The sequence below is a fragment of the Varanus komodoensis genome, unplaced genomic scaffold (genome assembly GCF_004798865.1).
Source record: "Varanus komodoensis strain SLA01 unplaced genomic scaffold, ASM479886v1 scaffold13_3, whole genome shotgun sequence".
NCBI classification, from domain to species: Eukaryota; Metazoa; Chordata; class Lepidosauria; order Squamata; family Varanidae; genus Varanus; species Varanus komodoensis.
This window is the reverse complement of record NW_025335409.1, coordinates 11,053,013-11,074,920: the sequence shown is the minus strand read 5'-3', so window position 1 is coordinate 11,074,920 and position 21,908 is coordinate 11,053,013. Positions and strand designations below refer to the sequence as shown.

The 21,908-nt window shown below is 42.2% G+C and overlaps 1 protein-coding gene across 32 annotated transcripts in view; it reads right to left on the bottom strand.

Annotated features, from left to right (window-relative positions):
• LOC123019945 (guanine nucleotide-binding protein G(t) subunit alpha-3) overlaps nt 1-21,908 on the bottom strand; it is a 141,408-nt gene that overhangs the window by 113,690 nt on the left and 5,810 nt on the right. The window lies entirely within an intron of this gene.

The following is a 21,908-nucleotide window of genomic DNA, read 5'->3' as shown; positions in this document are numbered from 1 at the left end:
CACACCTTGGGCTGTTCCCAGCTGTGCTTATCATCTCGCTGGTGGTAGCTGTCAAATTCTGTCAGCTGAGAAATGGTTTCCTAGTCTGACAGCATAAAAAAAAGAACCGGCCCCATTGGAGCAGCAGAATGAACCCCCAAACCTCCTCCTCTGGGGATTTCAGTGTTCAAATTTCAGTGTTCCAATTCTTTGCAAGCCACACAGCCTGCTGCCTGCAAACTAACACAACTTATGGAAATCATGATGCCAAAGTTAAGCTGTGCATGTTTTCCAACCACAAGTAGAATACATTTCCTTCTCCTCCATCTCTCTTATTTCCTTTGATATGCCAACTTTGTTTTTCTGTAGTTGTAAACACACAAATTATTGTCTCAGCTGTCTGTATAAGGATGTGCCAGTGAGCAAGATTGTCAAATGGGCTGGGTCCTACTTGCAGGATTGTCAACAGAAATAGTAGGGCCAGTTTAGTTTAGTATGTGTAAGCTAAGATTTAAAATAATAGTTACATGTATATATTATAATGTTTTAAATAACTAATAAAATATTAGTTCTGAAGTGAAAATGGTGCATTTATATCATTTTGTAGGACTCAAATAACCCTATAAGGTAGGTCAGTGCTATCCCTATATTGCAAATAGGGGGAGGTGAGGTTGAAGCTACCTAGAAAATCATGACAGAGGCAAACAAGCGTCAATTTGAGTCTTCCAGCATAACTGAATGTATATTTTCTCAAAAGCAATTCCTACTGTATTCAGTAGAGTTTCCTATATACCTCTTTATATGCATAACCACTCATCTGGTAAAATTCTTCTTCCAGTTCACTCCAAAAATATGAATCTGGTAGCCCTGTAATTACTGGGCAGCAGCTTCTTTTGGGCTGCAAAAACAAACCAATAAAATGTAAATGCTGTGCTAGGCTGACTATTCTCTGCCCTCCGCACATGTGCTCAGCCACTTGCGCAGGATAATTACTCTCCTGTAAAACTAGCATGGGTAGCATTGGCCACTTTCAGCAGAGCAAGTATCTCAACATTTCTCCGGGGGTGGCAGGTAGTTGCTTAACTGACTTGGGGTGCGGTGGCTGAAGACTTTCTGGGCCAGAATACCTGTGGAAGCGACTTTATGTCACCATGCATCATCACCTGCAGAAGCAGACTTGCCTTTAAAAACAGGCAACCTTCATAAGGTGCTGTAACCAGATGCTAAAGGTAGGGGATTCAGCATTTTGGATACTTGTACAGAGAAGATGTCTTTGCAAAGGTGTCGCTTGCAGGGCAAGTGTACCTGCTGAAATTCCTTTTTCTCTGTAACAATTAAATGTATGGGAGCCCTGTCCTTTTTTTGCCTGCCTACCAAACTGAAACTTGCATGGCAGAAAGTTGCTATTTATTTATCGTAACACTTCTATACTGTGCCATTTGTTAAAGAGTCATGAAGGGTTAACATTGTTATCTGTAACAATAAAGTTTGGCTAAGTCCCAGCAGAATTAGATCTTTGTGTATATTCCTAGTGAATGCATGGGAGCCATTTAGCAAGCTCAATTAGCCTTTTACCCAGATGGAGGAAGTTAAGTGCTTGATAGCTAACTGCTGAAACTCTATCCTGGAAAAGCTATATTAAGAAGAATGCACACATATAGGTCCTGGTATCTGAAAGAGTTTCTAAGCTATATCCTAGAGAGAGCTAATACCAGAAAGGTAGGTATATATTAAGATTTATTATTTGATCAACTTAATATTTATTTATTGGTTTTGTATACTGTTTGACAACTACTGTCTTGGCATGGTCTTACAATAAAAGCAGGCTAAAAATGAAGTATAGCAGCCAGTAATGAAATTTTAAAACCTAATCAGCTTTTAGTGGGTAAATAAAAGCTGGTGCCAAAAAGAATACAAAGTCTTCATTGTGTTAATATCATCCTTTTTTCCAAGGAACTTAGTGCAGCTTACACAATTTATCTTCTCTTTTCAATCTTATCCTCAAAGCAACAACCCTGTGAGGTAGGTTGGGCTGAGAGCCTGTGACTGGCTCAAAGGCATCCAGAGAACTCCATGGCTGAGTCTCAGACCCACATTCTTAACTACTACACCACACAACAAAACACACTCCTATTTAACTGAAGTGGCCATGGTACTTGAAGGAAGTTATACCCATATTTATGCTAATGGTACTCAGTACTAATATCTGAAGTGAGTTTAAGTGAAGGCTGGTGTTTCTTCATTTATTTCTGTGAGGAAAAGTTTGGTGGGAATGGCCTGATAAAATTCTCCAGGTGTTGGAGAAATTTTCTAACAGTTATGTGGTGTGTGTATTCTCGATAGCAGCAGTGGGGACACCTTAGCCCCACTGTTTTTAAAAGGCTTTTTATGCTATCCTTGTTGAGGGGACACCCCACAATGGGGAATTGTTGAACTGTTCTTGTGTCTCTCCCCCTCCACCCCCATTGGATTTTCATGGCAAGAAAAACTGAAAAAATCGTGGGGTAACTTGTCATAGTGCGAAGGCAAGGCAATTTTGTTTGGGTCCCTCAGTTACAACATTTCATGAATGCTGAATCACTGGCTGCCCAAGACCTTCTCTGAATGCGCTGCCCCAGCTGTTGTTCTGGGAAATTGGGGCGGGGGAAGGGTGGTAGCTCTGAAGGGAAATGTCCATGTGTAAGGAACAGATTAAAAATCTTCTGAAACCAGGCTGGCACAGTAGTCCCTTTGACATACTGCTTGCAAAGTGATACAAAATCATCCAACCACACGTGGGTCAGTTGCTCACTGGTCCCAGCTTGCATTCAGCCATAGTGTGAATATAAGATATTGTATAGCCAGAAAACAGGAGAGGCAGGAACCTAATTCTTGAGCAACTCAAGGGAGATACATTTCAGGATTAAAGCTCGTGAGTGGGAGACATCTTCACCTTCACATGCTTCTTGGGTTTCTAGGCTATGCATTCCCCTCTCATGGTTACCATCCGATGAACTATGAAACTCTAGAAATATTCCGGGGGGGGGGGGGAGATTCCAGATACCACAAACTAGCAAACTAGCCCTCTTTCTGAAGTGTGAGAAGGCTCTTTTTTCCTGATACATGTTGCAATGGTTTTCTGAATCAGGCCAAAGGTCCATCTTGTCCAATATTCTGCTTTTGAGGGCAGCTGCCAAGTTTATATGATCTTACCTCACTTCCAAGAAAACAATTCTCCAGGTAGTCTGCAATCGTATGCAGGGGGAAGTTGACTAGGAAAGCAACCCTTCATCTCCTAGACAGCATTTGGAGGTCATGGGATTTTGAGATTCCTGGTTCTGACTCAGAAAAGAATTCGGACCTTGGATCTGGGGATCCAGGCTCAGGCATCCACCCTTGTCTTCACAGCTGATGTGGAATCAGCCATGTCAGCTGCTTTTCCAAGGTCTTAAGAAGGAGCAGGTGCATGGAGCTCAGTGGCCTTGTGTTTTGCATTTTTTTCACTCCCAAGCTTGCTCCATGTGGGTCTCTCTGCACTTCGTCTTTGTGCCTAGTTCTCAAATGTACACACTTTTGTTGGCTTGCCCCTACTGACAAAAAAGCCTGTTAATGTGTGTTTTAGAAATGTGCACAGCTTTCCCAGTCTGTTCTTCAAATGCTTGCCAATTTTCTTTCATGAGGTGCATTACAAGCTAGCAACACAACCTTTTAAAACTGCAAATTGTGTCTGGGTCTGCATTCAACTGAGAGAAGCACGGCTTGATTAAACAAGTTTTTCAGAGTGCCTTTTTCACCCATCCTCATTCATAACACCTATATGGAGAGGAACATCTCTGCCCTCCTCCCTGATTTCATATTAAGGTAAGCATTTTGTATCATGCCCAAATAGGTCTACATTTTCCCCCTCAATGAGGCAATACACTGACACATCCAATTTGGTACATGGTTACTCAGAAGTTCCTCTAAGTCAGTATGACTTACACCTAAGGTAATATAAGGTTACACCCTTAAGTATGTTAGTGAAGTTTAATTTTTCACTGTCACCTTCATTTTGGATAAAAACACACTTCCCTTTCATGCAGCTTGGTCCAGGTTCAAGACTGTGATCCATGCACAGTAGCAACTCAAGTCCAAGCACCTGTTGATATACCGCCATGCCTAATTAAAACATAAGGCAAACACAAGCACCCTTTTCATGCATGTGGGCTGTTCTCCAAGCATTTGTTTGAAATCTGCAACATGCCAAAGCATATATCCTTGCCTACAGTGTTCCTACATGCTTACATGTGAGCAACCGTGTCTGTTGGTAGGGAGAATCCACCAGCCTCCCTGCTTGTGTCTGTTAAATGCAATGAGGAGAACTGAGAACACAAAGCATACCATGCACCTTGGTCGCATGAAATTCAGGTATGTAATTCTGCTGAATAAGAGATGAAGGAGTTCGGAGGGTGGATGCTGACAAGGTTCATGTACAGAATGGTATGTAAAGGCCTTACCATTTATTTATCTGTCTAGATATTTATATGACATGTTGGAGGTCTATTTGGGCTGAAAGGCAGGTTTCAGATTTTTAAAGTGGTAAATTATAGCATCAAAAATATGAAAAGAAACTTGATGCAGGAGAGAACAGACCTGCACATTTTCTTTCTTGTTCTGTAGCCTTCAATATGTAGGGATAAGTAGCTCTGGTGCTATGGTGGTATTAAAAAAGGAGTGCCTGCTTTGTTTCTTTAGTGGCACTTTTCTTCTTTCAAGAGCAGCCTGATGTACAGAAAATGGAGCATTTACTGGCATGGAAACATGTAAGAAGCTTCCTATATGCTGATAGCAGAGCTGGACCAGTAAACTGTCTACCCATGAGGCAAGAGGTCTGTACATGCGCAGAGACAAGTTGTGCAGCCACTCTCCAGGACTGGTAGCATGTAAAGCCCTCTGATAGGAGTCCTTAGCTAGAGGCACTACAGCTGGGGGGGAAAAAAGGTCTGAGACTTGCTAATGCTTATTGCATAAAGCTACTGCAGCCGTGGCCATTTCAGTGGACTTGCACTGCTGGTCCCAATTCAAAATGAATATATTTCTACCATACAAGTTTCTCTCTCACCCTCAAAATTATTTTCTGGATGAAGTTGAAGATGCTATAGAATTTTTTCGAACACCATTCAGAGGCCTGCTAAGCATCTGCTGTTCAGTTTCCATAATATATTAAGATTTATGGAAACAACAAACTAAAAGCCTTAAAATACTGCCCTATCATTGTAACGAAGGGCTGTTTCTCCCTCCGTCTAGGCTGCTTGCCATTTTGAAGGGTAAGGTTTCTCCATGCTGAGTGTGGACTAAGCCACTGGGTCTTGGCCCAGCTGCTTAGTCCCAGCCCATGGCATCCATTATTTCTAAGGGTGGCAGTCATGTACTATCCTGTTGAGAGGGAAGGACAAGGACTTAAGACTTCACAATTGTAACTTTCTACCTGTGGCATGAGAGGCACCTGGTGCCACATCCTCACATATGTAGGCAAGAGAACTGCAGTACATGCAACATTTGTTGACCTCTGTATCTGCTTAATGATAGAGGTGTCTATAGGTTTTGAACAGGGAACACTGCGACAAGAGCATGAATAGAATCTGCCATGTGGTTTTGTCCTATAGGAATGGGAGAACCCCATAGTGGTGTCACGCTCTTTGTGAGGGCACTCGCTGCAGCATCCCTTCGCTCCATCCCGAACAAAGCAGCTGACATCCAGCCTCTGCTGCTGTCATGGCATTAGTGTGTGGGCATGTGCAGGTGTTTTCCCAAATCAATATACTGCAGTGCCCTCGGGTGGAAATAGAATATTAGTCATGGAAGTACATGGAATATCAGTCATCAGTCGGGCAGCAGCCGGTGCTCTGTCTCAGGGAGTGAAAAGGCGCTTGGGAGTCTCTCAGCTTTGCTAGTTGCAGTGGGCTGAGCTGGGCACAGAAGCTGCCCCTTCTCTGCCAGCGGCATGTGCTGGCACTTGAGGGTGGAATTTTCCTACTCCGTCATGGAGAGAAGGCTGCTTTCGTTTATCGCTTGGCCTTGGTCCTTGGAGGATTTTTTTGCTCCACACGTAACAGGTTCTGGGCTGGCATTTGGGGCTGCATGAAGGAGGAATTTAGCTGGGAACACTGGTGAGATTCTTGATTATTTCCCTCAACTTCCAGGATATGGTTTGGTGTCAATGGAATAGGGTTCACCTTCAAGCCCAGAAGGGGTCGTCGTCCTGTCTGAGTTTTCACTCTCCAAACTTTCTTCCTGGGCTTTGCCAGAATGGGCAGGTCAAAACTCCTCCCTGCTGTGGCATTGCAAGCCAACTGGAAATGTGGCTAGGGAAGTTGTGGTTTGTTTATTCACCCCGCTGTGTGTTGGTTCTTGCTTTCCCTCTTCCAGTGAGAGTAACATGTGATAAACTTACAAGTTGAAAACAGGAATGGGTGTGATCTGTCAAAATCACCTTCATTTAGTTCTTCTCTGGCTGTGATTTTCTGCTTCAGTTTGAGAAAGTAATTTTTATCATGTGCACTTTCTATACACATTTCTCCATATATATATTCTTATGCACAGTTCTTAAATAGATGCATTTCCTCTCATAGTAATGATTCAGTGTACACTTACCCCTAATATGTATGCATTCTGTGTGCAAATGTACATATTTATTGTACACATTTTTAGCTGATAAGCTTGAGTGCAGTGTTCAGAAGTATGCAGACTTTGGAGTACAACTGCATTCTGGTTCATGCTTTAAGTCTGGAGAGTACGCATGAAAACTTGCTTCCAAAAGTAAACTGCCTGGGATTTGTAAGAGGAGGTGTGAGGCTCTCTCAGGCGCTCCGCAGACACTGCTTCTGACTGTACATGATGAGGGAAGGAAAATGACAGGCAGCTGTGCTGAAAGGCCCACTGGCCCCTCTCACTGTGGCAAATGCCACCACTGGAGAATGTCAGTCTCTTTACTAATAGTGAGAATGAATTACCAGGACCTGCAGGGAAGATTGAATCACCTTGAACCCCAGCCTTTTTATTGGAGAGATCACCCAGGCCCCCTGCAGTTACTTATGACAGCCTGCTACAGGGGACTGGTCCACACCGCCAGCTACAAGCTTTTAGAACATATGCAATGTATTTTATAGGTTTTGAGTCACATGGGCCCAGCAGTGGGGCAGTTGATGACAAAATGAAATGAACACAGCCAGAAGAAGGTGAGAGGTCTGCAGAGGGGGCTCAGTGCAATGGCATTTGGTTGCAGGATATTAGCATAACGATCACTGAGGCACAGGGATTATGGTGAGTCTTGGCATGCAAATAAAGATGATTGCAATGCAGTTAACATGGCAGCCTTATCAGTTCTTGCTGATCAGCAAAATAGCCCTGGCAGCTTCTTGGGAAGCGATCGGGTCCCCCTTCTTAAAGTGACAATAATTGCCAAACAGTAACCTGGCTTGGAATCTTTGGGTGCTTCCTGAGAAAGGGGTACAGGCATTGTATAACACCAAGGCACATAGGCAACGCTTTTCTGCCAGGATGTATCTGAGTTTTCCCAACAAGAACAGCTGCTGTGGCTCCCCAGAGCTCTGTCCGGAGGTGGTGGCAGTGAGCCCTCTTGGCGAGGAGCAGCCACCCCTCCCACTCTGCCGCCTGATGCAGGTGTCTCACCCTGCTTCTGGGTGGCCTGGCTCTGGATGCCAGGCAATCGATCAGGTCCAGTCTCTCATGCACACACTGTGCTGCTGAAAAGTAGCCTCCTGCCCAATTAAATATCTGTTTGAAGATGTCCCTCCTTTGACTTGACCCAGTTTCTTCTGGGTGTGAATGTTCTGCTGTTTGATGTACAAAACTAGCCTGAGCAATATAGAGCTTTGCCACCACAGGTGTGAGAAGAGCAGAATTTAGCTGTAAAACTGTAGTATTGTGTACCTTCCAGCACAAAGAAGAAGCCAATGTATTTATTGACAAATGTTTTGCAGAGGTCTCTGGGTGTGAGGGAATAGAACTGCATTCATATTTGTAAATAACTTATCAGATCTTTACCTTCTGGATCAATGTATAGCTTCTGTAAAAAATGTAATGTAAAAAAATGATTTGGATGTATTTTTTGAGAAAAGTATTTAAATGATTGGGCTGACTGGAGGCAAAAAGCATTGAGACTCATCACAATGGCTTTTTGCCATATTGACCCCTTCTTTTAAGGCTGGGCTTTTGTGGCAAGAACAATGATCAGAAAGATGCACATTCAGCAGGTAGTCTTTCCTAGCATGAAGAAATGACCTCCCTTGTCGAGTTGCCAATTTTTCCTTTGCTTAAAGGCACAGAAGTCCTGCAAAGTGAAAGAAAGAATGGAGGTTTTGCAATAGACAGACTTGCAGAGCATTAATTACATGGCAGCAATATTTTCAGAAATCTTAGTAAGGCAAATTGTTTGGCCTTCCCCGAAAATCTTTTACAGACTGGGCTAGAGCTGCAATTGCTCTGTAGGGTCTGCTGTATGCTGGTGTGCATTATTTTTTCTGATTTTCGGGGTGGGGGAGTGTTAATTATCTAAATCTTATTATCTGCATTTTATTGCTGAAGGTAGGAAACCTTGGGAGGATTCCTACCTTCAAAGCTGTTAGAAAAATGTTTAAAATAAAATAAAAAAGGCTATGAATGAGGCTACTGCAAGTTTGTCTTGGAGAACCTGTGAAGATTCAGTGTTTAGAGTGAAACTAACAATTTCAATGAATTCCATCCATTAGCGTTGAATTTTGTTGTAAGAGAAATGGATTTTCCTCTTCTCTTCTGTTTCCCTTCCTTTGCCATGTTCCCCATCAAACTCAATTCCTTGTGAAAGAAAAGTGTGTATGTTTCTGAAATTTGAACAATTCATACTTATCTTGTGGGGAAATGTTCACCAAACTACATGTGCTTTTTCTTTTTTTTGGTAAAAAGAATAAAATGAAACTTACAGACACACGTCAGAATGATTTTCAAAGAGAGATTTAGAAAACTGCAGTGAGCTGGGGTTCTACTGATTGACATATCTTTAACATTGTGTCATGGTTGCTTCAGTTCACTGTCTGCTGTTTTGTGGGGAAAGGGCAAGGCTGTAGTCCTAGCCAGAAATCAGTGCTTTTGAGCTACATATTCCCAGAGCGATAACAAATTGCAGTACATCCTGTTGTGATATATAAATGTAGGCCTGATACGCATGCGCACACATGCACACAGAGAGATAGAGAAGGGAGATGGACCATACATATTTATATTTATGCATATATATGCTCTTTTTCTCTTTCTGTTTAAACTGTAGTTTTGAAGTTGCTCTTCAGAGGAGCAGAAAGCGGTAAACTTTCCAAGTTCCTTTTCCAAAGATATGGTCCAAAACTGAATGCAAAAATTCAGAAGGAAAAAAAGAGGATCTAGTGCTTCTGTATGAAAGGCTTCCTGTTTTGGGGAGCAGGGAATGGAGTATTGTTGCTCTTTATGAACTTGTGCATGGAAATCTTTTCCATTTTTTCTGCTGAAAGAGCATTGGACACGTGTGCAAGCATGTCCTGCATCTGGAGCCTGGGGGCACTTGCTGTGTTCAATAAAGCACTCATAGATTAGGACATTGTGTGAAAGTATAGTAAGTTAGGTGTATCTTCTTCGGCATATTGGGTCCCAACACAATGTTTAACCAAAACTAGGGAGAGGTAGCTCTAGTAAGTTCCTTAGATTTTGTTTTCTAAGCTTCTAACAAAGGCTAAACGATTTCCATGCCCATCTTCTGACAGGTTCTTTGTCTTTGCATTCCAGCTTCTTCTGGTATATCTTGTTAAGATTTCCCCCATCCAAGTTTTTAGGGCCTGGGCTTAGTCTGTATTCCTTGAAATACAGTTTTCTACATGTCAACTCAGAAGCAGAAACTTAGGCTCAAATAAAGAGACATAGAATTTTGAACTAACTGTTCTAACCCTAGTAATGCATTTTAGTTTTCAAGGATTTATATTCTATGTGTTTTTCACAAATTATCAACCATCATTTTACAATGTTACCAGTTTTTAACACTATACATTTGTTTCGTGTTCATTCTTTCCTGTACGCTGACAAATATGTCTTTGCTACAATGATGTTAACATTTGCACTCTTGATATGGAAACCATTTCAGTTTTGTATATTCAAGTCCCTTAACATCATACACCCCACCAAATATTTCAGGCTCATTCATGCTCTAGCTTACTTGTGTATCAGTTCAAATATAGCTATCATAAATGCCTTTGCTCTAGTCCTGCTTTCAGTAAGGCTCCAAGAATAAAGTTACTGTAGTGATAAGAACTTCCTGCAGGCCATCCCACAGAGGAAAAAGTGATCTTGTTTTCATTCTAAGGCATGAAAATCCAGCTCATAAAACTTGTGGGCTTGGATTGGGGGTTTTTTTGGGTGGGGGCATGTAAAATGCATGTTTCGAAAGTGATCACATTTCTGTGTGTGTTCAATGGCTTACAATCCTTGTCCTCTAAGAATGGCCATGGGTTCTCTTTTACGGATGACAGGCCTCTGTTGGAAGGGCTGGTCCTGTCCAATACTGGGGGAAAAAGTGAAGAACAGTAGGAATTCTTGCCCATCAATATGCAGCACCTAATTAGAAGCCTTTTCACTATGAAATGCACATTCCTATATAAATAATGTCATCTCAATTTGTTTCTATAAACTAAGACATGCAAATTTTATTCAAAGTGCTGTTTGTTTTGGGGATGCATTTCCTCTCTTTTGGTGATTCATTTGTGGTCAACCTCTTGGCCTCAACAGAAGCTTCTAGTAATTATCCCTCTGCTTCTTAAGATGTGTGTGATTCTCAGAGCTGGGACATTAAGGCCTGTCACCCAGATTTTTCTCTTATTGCTTTTCTGTCTCCTGGTAAATATTTAGCAGTTTTCTATAGGCCTGATCTTAATTTGACCCTTTGTTCCTCAAAACATTTAATAGGAATAATGCCCCTTAATCCTTCTCTTGTATATGCTTGGAATTTGCTAACTGAAGAAGAAAAGCCAAGTAACTTTGGCTCGGTGACCTCTATGTTAAGACATTTTGGTATGTTTCTTGTTGCAAATTAAAGAAATTGCCCAAAATGTGTTAAGTTGCTTCTTTCATGATGTCACATGTCAGGTGTCTGCTAAATTCACAGGAGGTTGGGTGTCAGTCACTTATTCATTCATTTCCCACTTTTTTCCTATAAGAAATCCAAGGCAGCTTATATAAGTACATGAGGGGGTGTCACACAGAGGTGGGTGGAGACCTGTTCTCCCCTGCAGAGGAGGGCAGGATGCGCTCCAATGGAGCAAAGCTCAGGGAACCAAGGTTCCATTTGAATGCCAGGAAGCACTTCCTGACAGTTAGGACCCCGAGGGTGTGGAATGGGCTTCCACGAGAGGTCGTTGAGGCCCCATCGGTGAGGGTGTTCAAAGATAGGCTAGACATGCACATGGTAGGCATGTCATGAATGGAGCCAGCTGAAGCCGGGGGTCAGACCAAATGGCCCCAGAGGCCCCTTCTGGCTCGCTCACTTTCTATGTTTCTAAGTCTCCTCCACCCTGTGAGGTAGTGGTCCAAGTTGATTTCTCTTTTTGTTCATCACTTGCATAGTAATGATCTATTTGAATTTGCCACTCTGCCCATGCACTAAATCAAGCAAATGACCATAAAATGATGCACGGTGCAAAGTATGAGCTAGTCTAAAGGGGCAGTTCTTGGTGGTGGGAGCTCAGCATGAATAATTAGGTTTGTTTTTGTTTGCTTCGTGAGGTTGCAGGATCTCATGCTCAGGTTGCATGTGCTGGAAACAGCTTCCCCATTCAAAAGGTTCTTAATAGAATGTATGGTGGTAGGTATGTTTAATGTTACTGGCTTGATTAGGACTTGATGGAGTCCTATAAAACTCAGAATAAAAGTCCCAAAGCCAGAATGGAAGCTCAAACAAAATAAAACAGGGGTCACCTGTCTCCCCTGGGTGTAAGCAACCACTAACCTATTGCTTCCACTCTTGAGCACTTTCATATAATCCAATGAAAGTTCAGACAGAGAAAGGTCTGACAACTGCCGGCATCCCTAGCTGGGCAGCTCTGGAAGTGCCAGTACTCCTCTCTGACTGAACATGCATAGGCTTGCGCCCTGAACAAATTAGTAGGGCAAGCCAGTGCATCGACTCAGAAGGAAGCCCTGGTGAGTTCAGGGAGGCTGATTCCACAGTCAGAGGGTGCTGTATAAGACAGCACCTTAAAAGCTTTTAGCATCTTGGTTTTGCTCAAAGGGAATCAAAGTGATTTTCTTCCAAGCCATTTTTATCCTGCCTTCAGCAGCATGAGTGTTTTCTGGGAAGCTTGCAAAACCAGTAGATTAAAATAACAGACTAGGAAGAATAAAAAGCTAGTTTTAAAAATGTATCACATTGAGGTAACAACTGAACAGCACATTTTAAAATGATGTTGGTTTAGACATAGAAACATCACCTGGGAGGGTCTCGCCCTTAAAAGAAGCCTGAAAGTAATGTTAAATAATCAAAATAAGGGTGAATGGCAGGGAAGTCTCTCTGGAAAGAACAACCCAAAGTTGTGGCATAAAAACTGGGGACTTTTCTGATTTATATGACCCTGAATATAGAAGGTGGGACCACTCAAAGGAGGATGTAGGAAAAAAGTATTTTAGGGACAGATGCTTGCATGGGCAATGTGAAATGATTTTCTGTTCTTGGCAATAAGTTTTAACTTTTATGTGACTTCTTCATCCTTCCTGAAATAAACCCAACTTGCAATACTTTTGTTTTTGTTCAATATCCTGACCTATGAGGTATTCTGCTGGTTCGTGACAATATCAACTGTATCATGACATTTACTGGAATATTTGTAGAGGATATTAACTTCCTTTTATTCAAGAGAGGGAAACTTGGGTATCTTCTAGATATTGTTGACTACAACTCCTTTCATCAAAAACAAGAAGTGGGTGGGTGGCAAGCTCAGTGTTTGGACTCTGGAACCATTCCTCTATTTTTAGGCAACCTCTTTAAAAGATCCCTCTAGGCCTGTGAGAATAGGATTTGTCTCAAGGGTGGAAGAGGCGTTAAATTCCACAGCTGAAATGGCGAGGCCAGTGGACTCTGAGATAGCCCAGATGCTTGCTGAGAAATGAACAGCTTTGAATGCTGTAGGAAAGTTGGTGAACATAAAAGGCCAAAAGCTTTGGCATGGAATTATCACTCTGGGATGGCACCATCTCCAGTGTGGGCTGTGGCATGCATTTGTCTGCCGGTTGCATTCTGAAGCCCCAGTTAAAGGTGGGGCTCCAATGCAGTTTGGATGTGCTGGTGCAGGCGTGCAACTTGAGCACTCCTCCCCTGGGGAAAGGGGTTGGCATGGCCTTATCCAGGTAAACAAATGTGGGCCTTCCAGTACAAATGAAACAATGTAAAGGCAACGGTTTGAAATACAGGCAACCACAAGTGTTGGTTGCACACAAGTGCTATATTGGGATATTCTGATGGGATGCAAAATCATCACGTGGGCATTTTCTTACAGTGCTTTTAATATTCCAATCTTAAGAACAACGTATCCTCATATGAGATTCAGCAACAGAACTGCACACATGAAGGTTTCCAAAAAGAATTTGCTAACTTAGGTTGCTAGCTCTTTACATGAGATATGTTTCAGATATTTTTGCTGTAATAAAGGGAGAACTGGAGTCATTTATTGCCAGTTCCTGATGAAGATTCAATGAAATGGGATATTAGCATGTGGCTATACAATTTCCATTCTGTTGGTTTCATTTCAACAATCTAAGCATAGAATTTTAGCTTCGGGATCTCTAATTGGGGCGTGGTGTTTACCAAACCTTAAGTGCTGCACATATTGCTTGTAGTTGCATGATTTCATTTTCAAGCACTGTAAGCATTACTTGTTTAGATCCTATGTGAGAGCCATATAATGTTTCAGGATGAGAGCCAATGTGGTAGACTGGTTAAGAGTGCTGGACTGGGACTCAAGAGATCTGGGTTCTAGTCCTCATGAAACCCACTGGGTGATTCAGCCAATCACAGACTTTCAGCCTAACCTACCTCACAGGCTGCTTGTTCTGAAGATAAAATGGAGAGAAGTGCATAAGCTATCTTGGGATCCTTGCAAAAGGAAGAAAGGCAGGATATACATGTAATGTAGGACAGGGTATGCAATAAGTTGTAATATATAATGTAGGCAGGATATAAACGTAATGTAGTAACCATAAAAAACATTTTTTTGCATGCAACCTGCAGTGTAGTAAAATGTCAGTTGGGTGCTGCTGAGTCCTCTTGGTTGTTTGCCTTCCAATACAGTATTAAATGTTTCAAAAGAGGCTACTTTTGTATCCAATATGCTGGAACTTAAATGAAGTGTTGCATATTAAACTTAAAACATACCTTAATTACTAATGTTGTAAGCCCACTAGTGGTTCAACAGCAGACTGAGCGTATTTGCATTTGTTTTTAAACATTGAATATTTGCTCCAGTGGCAAGATCTGAGATTTAAGACATTTTGGAGAACTTTAGCTTCTGAGGAATCTCCACTGTGCACTGTATCCCAAGGCAGGCTGGCTGGCTTTCTCAAGAGTGAGTTTAGTTGCATGTGTAAATGGTATCTAGCTGGAAATATTTGGGATGGGATGGCATTTCTTGGGGGGGGGGGGGAGTTCAAACTGAGTCAGTTCACTTAAATGTAGACCAGGCAAAATTCCCACTTCTTCGTCATAGTAAGTTCTGAATGCATTGGTCGTATCTTCTTCCCAGCTCATACAAATGCATAGATAATCATTTCAACTGGAAACGGGAATGATAGGAATGCCAATACAAACTTTCTGTACAGAGACAATGTGGAATCCAGGCTCTGAACAAAATCAGGTGGGTTCATTCTGGTGATGTTGGGTGTCAAGGTGAAACAGCCTTCCCTCCAAAGGCAGCAGAAGCAAACCTAGTCCAGAATGAGGCTTCAAACAGCAACATTCTGGTTTTATTTTTCTAAAACGCAAGGTGAGGGAGGCATGTGGCAGAGGGACTGTGACTGGTATGCCTTCAGATCTCATCCGCATGCTGTGGGAGGCTAAGGATGGAGCTATGGGATGGCAGTGCTGCCAGTGCTCCTACACTTCCCTGGGAAACTATAAACTATAAGTATCATAGTTTTCTATCCCTTGCTCCTATACACTTGAAATGTTGCTGCTTTCTGTGGCATGTGACTTTTTGATATGTTGGGGGAGGGAGAGAAAACAAATTCATATCTCATCCCCCAGAATTGGGAGAATCCCTCCAACACCCATCTCTTCCCCAAGGTTTTCTTTGAAGTATAACCCAACCAGCCAAAGTCTGTGGTACACAGAATACGTGGTCTTAATACTGCCCTACATGGAGTCACCATTGTGCAATTGCGCTGGTAGTTGATTGTTTTCATGGCAATGTCATTGTGTCTTCACTGCTTTGATAACTCTGGGAAAAGGAATATGAATCTGCATAAACAATATCAGTCCATCAATCAAAATATACAGCTAGGTGGCCACAAAATCCCTTCCACCTATTTTTCCAGCATTAGGCAGATAGAATTGGTCATACTTGCCAGAAGGGAGAAATTATAACAAAGAGAAAAAAGTGGCAATCCTTTAAAAAATTACCCACAAGAGTCCGTGGGAAGCACTAAGTGGGCTCACTGAGTTGGCCTGGGGAGAAGTGGGGCCACTTTCCAAAAAACCAAATCAGAGTCAGAGCTGAAGCGGGGGCTTGGTGCACAGAAGGGCGATGCAGGTTGTGTTAGCAGTTTGAGCAGACCTGGGTGGAGGGGGGGGGGGAATGCTGGTGTGCAATGCACAGAAGAGTGGACAAAAGGGCTAGATGTGCCAATGAAGGGGGGGCGGGGAGGACAGTTGGTCCCTCAGAAATAATTGCTCAGCACTTTGAAAGTTGCTCTTGCAGTCCTGGCTGGAGACTGCTCCAAGATGCTGCCTTGGCATCCCAGAAGCAGGTCTGTAACCACTGCCTTCCAAGTGGGAGTGTCATCTATGTTTGGGATTAGGGCATAATTGCAGGGCATGGCCAATGCCTGACACCACATGCCGGCCTCAGGGTCTGGAATAGCCAGTTCATTGTGCTTCAATTCTGTTTGTCCGACGTGAGATCTAAAAGGCTCCATTTGAGTAATCGTAAGTTTAAAAAAGTTTTTCAAACTGTTCCAGTGGGTTGTGTCTTGAGCTGATTACGACTCGGGCAGAGGAGCCTAAATGCATTTGTGCTCATCAGGCTGACAGAAGATTATAGGGTGCCCCACTGAAGGAATTTCCATGCTGCCGTGCCTCCCACTTCCTCGATCATGTCATGGCTTCTAATTGCCCACAGGATCTTATCTCTGGAAGAACTTCTTCCTTTGGCAGTTGCTCATCAGGTAAGTGGTTAATATTGCCCCATCCAGCTTATCTGATCTAAACAGATCTTGCTGCTTGTTGCTTCTCTTCTCTGTCACTGCTCTGAGTGATGACAGTGTGGGCACAACGAGGAGAAGCACCACCAATATCCCCTGTGTGGAATCAGAAAAAGGAAGAGGGCTGGGCTCTATCTTACTGGTGGGTCCTGCACAGGGCAGCGCCAGTTGAGGGACAGAGGGAGAGACATGTGCAGGAGACACTTCTAAAAGGGTGAACTTGGAGGAGCCAAGAAAGCACAGGTGATAAAGTGAGAGTGTGTGGTGATGTCATTTTTGGGAGAAGGCGAAGGGGTGTGCTTCAGAGCAACCCGTGAGCTATAGTTGCTTGAGCACCTGGGAGGAGCCAGCTAGCTGTGAAAGAGACTCCAGAACACCTGTTTGGGGTGAAATTAGTCGGTGCATCCAAGAGTTGGAGAACAGACATTTCCGTAATTTCTTCGACACTGAAGGAGAGGGGGGAGTTTTGCAGCTGTGAGCATTCTGTCATATTGTGTGTCTGCTGAAGGATGTGATATATTCCTGTTGCTTCCTAAAACAGCCCTCAATTCTATCATTTTGGAGGAAAAATGGCCAAACCAGTTTTTATGTCGGTTTTATGGTTCATAATATTCATTCATCAGAATATAATAGAGAAGGAAATATCCTGTATATCACATAGGTAAAAATAGGCTAATTAAACATTGACCAAAGGAAATGACTAACAAATGCAGTCCTAGCCTAATGCTCATCTCCAGTGTGTGCTGACTAATTCAAGAATAAAACATGAGAGGCTAATGTTAATGTGTGTCAATTTTAAATGTGTTAAAAGATGAAGTCTTTACCACCCTTGCCACTCTCGGTGTTTCTAACAGGGTCCTTATTAAATTTCCATCTTTCACATTACCTCTCTTGTTCAACTGGCTGATGCTTTTGGAACTCATCCATATGAGAGTGAAGACAAATACCTTAGTTTCCAGAATTGTGGCAGAGCTATAAAACAGAGTGGTGATACTATGACTACTTTTTCACCTATTCATTTATGGATTTGTCACTGTTTGAATTTTGTTTACATGATCATTTCCAATGAACACTCAACTAGCACCCATGGCTTGCTTAATCTTGAAATTGTCACATCACCATTTCAAGATTAAGCAAGCCATAAACCAGTTAGTGGCCATTTGTCCTAACATTTGGGAGACCACCTAAGCTCCTGTCCAAAGCAGGATGCAACTGCAGCATCCTGACACACAGCCATCCAGAGAACCTACCAACAGGAGGCAATCTCTTTGCTGTTCAGCAGTTCTTAAAATTAGGAAGTGCTGCCGAAATCTGCACTTCCCACCTACAGGTTCTACCCTTTCCCTCTAGCGTGGTGGAGAATGGGTCTTTCCCATATTCTGTGTGATGTCCTTTCAGATATTATCCAAAGGCCTTTAAGGCTAGGCCAGCAAGTTAGTGATTGGTCTCCAGTGGGAGAAGGCCCCTCCTCCTCATAGTTGCCAATTGTCATTGCTAAAAGGCATGACTGTTACACCTGGTTAGCATCTCCCTGGGATAGGTTGGCAGGAACGAAGGGAGCTGGGCAAGAAAAATCCTTGTCCTGGGGTGGTAAGCAGCTCTGAGCAAACTAGGAAAATGGATATGCCAGTGCTATGAATTCTATGCATGTTTCTTAAGCATCAGTGCCTTTGCCATGTCGGCCTTTCAGTATCCCACAATTGCCTTCTGCATGTCCTGCCATTTGGTCTTCTACCTGGCCCAGTTGTTTGTGGGTTTCAGCGTGGAAGGCAGTGCTGTCCCGTCCCTCTTTGTTTATTTCCATATCAGATGGCAGGGATTAATGAAGCACTGAAGTTAGCTCATACTAGCAAACGAGTTTTGTAAAATGCTGCATAATTAAATGCATTGTTAGTTTGTTAATTAGTTCGTTAGTATCATTGTTAGCTATATTGCTGCACCCATTCCAGTTGGCTCTTTGGACTGTCCAAACTATACTTGATATTTTGCCTCCTCCCGTGGAACTACTGTGGTGGAGCAAGAGAACTGTATGCAAGTTTTGTTCTTTCCCTCCCTCTGCTGGGTCTGCTTGGAAAAAGTAGGAGAAAGGGTTGGCTTCCTGAGTTGTCACTTCTTCCCGGTCTCCTGAGACAGTTGAGTCACTGAGACATTTTTCGGTCTCTCAGCTTCTCCCGCTTGTCCCTCCTGTGGCTGATGAAAGATCAACAGACTCTTGGAGAACTGGGCAGTCTTTTTGTGGTGCCCTGGGTTGCTATAGGGTTGCGAAAGCAACCTATTTTCTCTCTGAATAAGGATTCAACTTAGCAAGCTTTTCTGCAACTCTACAATTCATTTTGGCAGGGATGCTGAGGGATGTTTTTCCACCCAACCATCCAGGTTTGTTGGCATCTTCAGTCAGTAATTGGGGTTGGCCTTGTACTCGTGGATCAGGGCTTGCATTTTCTTTTCTTTTTTTCCTTTGTGGTAGTGATCTTATGCTAGTGGGCTATCTTGACTGGGAAACTGATGATTTAAAAATGCTCTTTAAATGCCATATTTCAAATAAGGTATCCCTCCCCTGGGAGCTCCAAGAGAAGATTTGACTTGGTAAACTTGGTTTGTAGAGTAAGTTGCTCACCATTTTCAGTCCAGGTGTTGGCAGATGGGTGCCTTTTTACATCAGAATATACTTGGAGATAAACCTGTGTTCCTCACTATATGCATTAGGAAAGCCTACAAAGCTATAGCAAAGATTGCAAGAAATGGGGACTATTTAATGTGAATGTTATCTTTTTAAACATACATCATTTCTAACAGTATTTAGCTAGCAAGATAATATCATTTATCTCTGGGAGTTCTTTAGAAACAATTATCATCTGTACTCTTTTCTTCTATTTCATGGGTAAACATCCCTTTTAGGGACTGAGTCACACTGTGGTCTATGGGACTCGTTTTTTCTCCCAAAACAAACATTCATCAGTCTGCACAAAGTTTCCTTCCTAATTTCTAGCCTTGTTTTTGTGGCCCTTTCTCCATGATACTATCCCCATAGTAAACAAAAACATGAATAACAACACAGTAACTTATTCAATAAGATGCAGAGAGTCTTCTCATAAGTTTGTGCACTGCTAATTTATACCAGTTGCTTCTTTTCTGACTTTTCTAACAGTCAGATAGACTTCTTATATTCAAGTTTCTTTGCAAGGAGACAGGCAATCACACACACAAAAGAAGGAAAAGAATGAACAGGACAGAAGAGGGAAAGTGCTTTAGGAGCATTTTAGTGAAAAATGATAAAAGCAACCAGCATTTGATAAAATCTGGATCTGAAAGTAATTCAAAGACAGGTGCCTTGTGCATGTGAGGTTGCTTTTTGAGAAGACAAAGAAATCATAGGAGAACACTGTTCCTCTTCTGTCTTCTGCCAGTGGAATGACATCTCTTCTTTTATAGCAAATTGCTTCCCAAGTAAGTGAATAAATAAAATGGCACTCATTTGCCTTTTTATTTTTATTTTTTGATGAGGACAATGTAGAAACTTTTTGGGGAGGGGAGATCAAATCAGTGAAGTGCTCCAAATTACTTCCTTTCTATTGGACTGCAGAAAGAGTACCTTTGCTATTCCTAGAAAATTCTTTAAGAAATGTTGGCAGAGTCATCAAAATTTATGCATCCAGGAGCCACTGGCACTTAAGGCCAAAAGAAGAGAGTGGGGTGCTATGTCTGGTGAATGGAACATGGGTCGCTGCTAAGATCAAAAAAAGGGGGGGTCTCCTTGTCCCCCCCACCCCATGCATGCATGCCTCCTTAATGGTAACCAGATGAATTGATTATGGATGGGGCAACAGACCACAGAATTGTGTACTGGCTTTCCATTTTTTTAGGGGGATTTGTCCTCAAACTCATGCCACTAATGCAAAATTGCACACATGCACTAATTTGCACTAGCAGGTCTGCATTAGTGCCAATCCACAGTAACTAGTTTGGCCCATTTTTATAAGTCCTTGTTAGCATTCCTGTAAATTAACCAAACAGAACAAAATTCCAGTTTAGAATAATAGAAAGGTATGGGACAAAAATAACCCACTAATCTGCAAAATACAGATTCGACTGAACCAGACCCCTGCATCCCTAATGATCACCTTTCTTTCGGCCACAGCTCTAACAGACATGGCTGAGAAAGTCCACTTTATCTACATAAGGGAATCCCATGTTTATCTTGACTAGTGACACAAATGCACACTGCAGAACAATAGCTTTATCCCCTTTTGGCGTTGTTCATTCTAGAGATAAATTTGGAAGGCATTTGGATGGCCAGGCAAGACTTGAGATTCAGTTGTTTATAGTAGAACAATGGCCTGGCATGAATGTTATCAACAGAATGTTATTCAAAAGGAGCATGCACTGGGGCTAGATTAACAAGTGCACAGTGTGTGTAATAGGCTTGGGTGTGGCTGATGAATAACTGAGAGTATTTCCTCTCTCTCCTTGGCCATACCTTATTTGAATCTTCTCAAACAGCAGCTTTGGAGGTAGGCGAAAGTTCTCTGTATGTGATATAAATAGCCATGCAATATAAGTTTACAACATTTTCTGGCAATAAATAGAGAAGTGAAATACATCAAGCCAGCCAGTCACCCACCCCATGACTTAAGGATTAGCTCTAGCTTAGCACAATACATATGTTCCAGCCAGAGACAACATGAGAGCATGGCTTTTTAATCCATCTCAAGAAGTGTAGTACTATTTCTTGTCTCTACAGGTAAGACATTTCTAACTTTATGAAAAACTCTGTACCCATCAATGTTCAGGACCTTTTGAAAATGTTGGAGTATATGATCAATATTGTTATCATTGTTAGGAAACATCTGGCTATTGAAGAAGCATCAATAGGGTTGCTCTATGCATTATACTCCAGGTTTTGAATTCAGATATAAGGAGAACAAGTATGAAAAATTAATAAACTCTGGTGGTGGGAGAGTGGCTGGCATCATCTCAGTGTTTTGCCAAGAATTAATTGAATTTACTGTCCAGTGATATTTGGGTCCAGCCTTTGGACATCTTATTCATTACAATTAATTTTAGTAACTGAGAGACTTCATATTTGCCTCCAGAAACCTAAGATGCCAACAGGTCTTCAGCCTTGAAATTTGCTCCCAAGGTGCCATTTCAATGGCAGGGTTAGAAAAATACATTCTAAATACTCGCTTTCCTGCTAATGTCACTTTAGAGGTGGCAATGACACAGCCTTAACTCAGCATTGTTTGTGTATTTACTAAGTGGTGATGGTGTTGGGGAGAGAGGAATCATTTTACTACTTTGTTTCTTGATGATGCATTTTCAAAATGCAAAGGAAGTTGTGGTTTCTACAAGTTTTAACTGTATAGTAGATGAACAGGACACTCGTAAATGAACCCTCCATGGCTAATTTCTATGATGCCTCTGAAATAGAGGCTACTGGGGCAAAGCTATATTTTGTGCTAAGCACATCACATGACGGTGGCACTTAT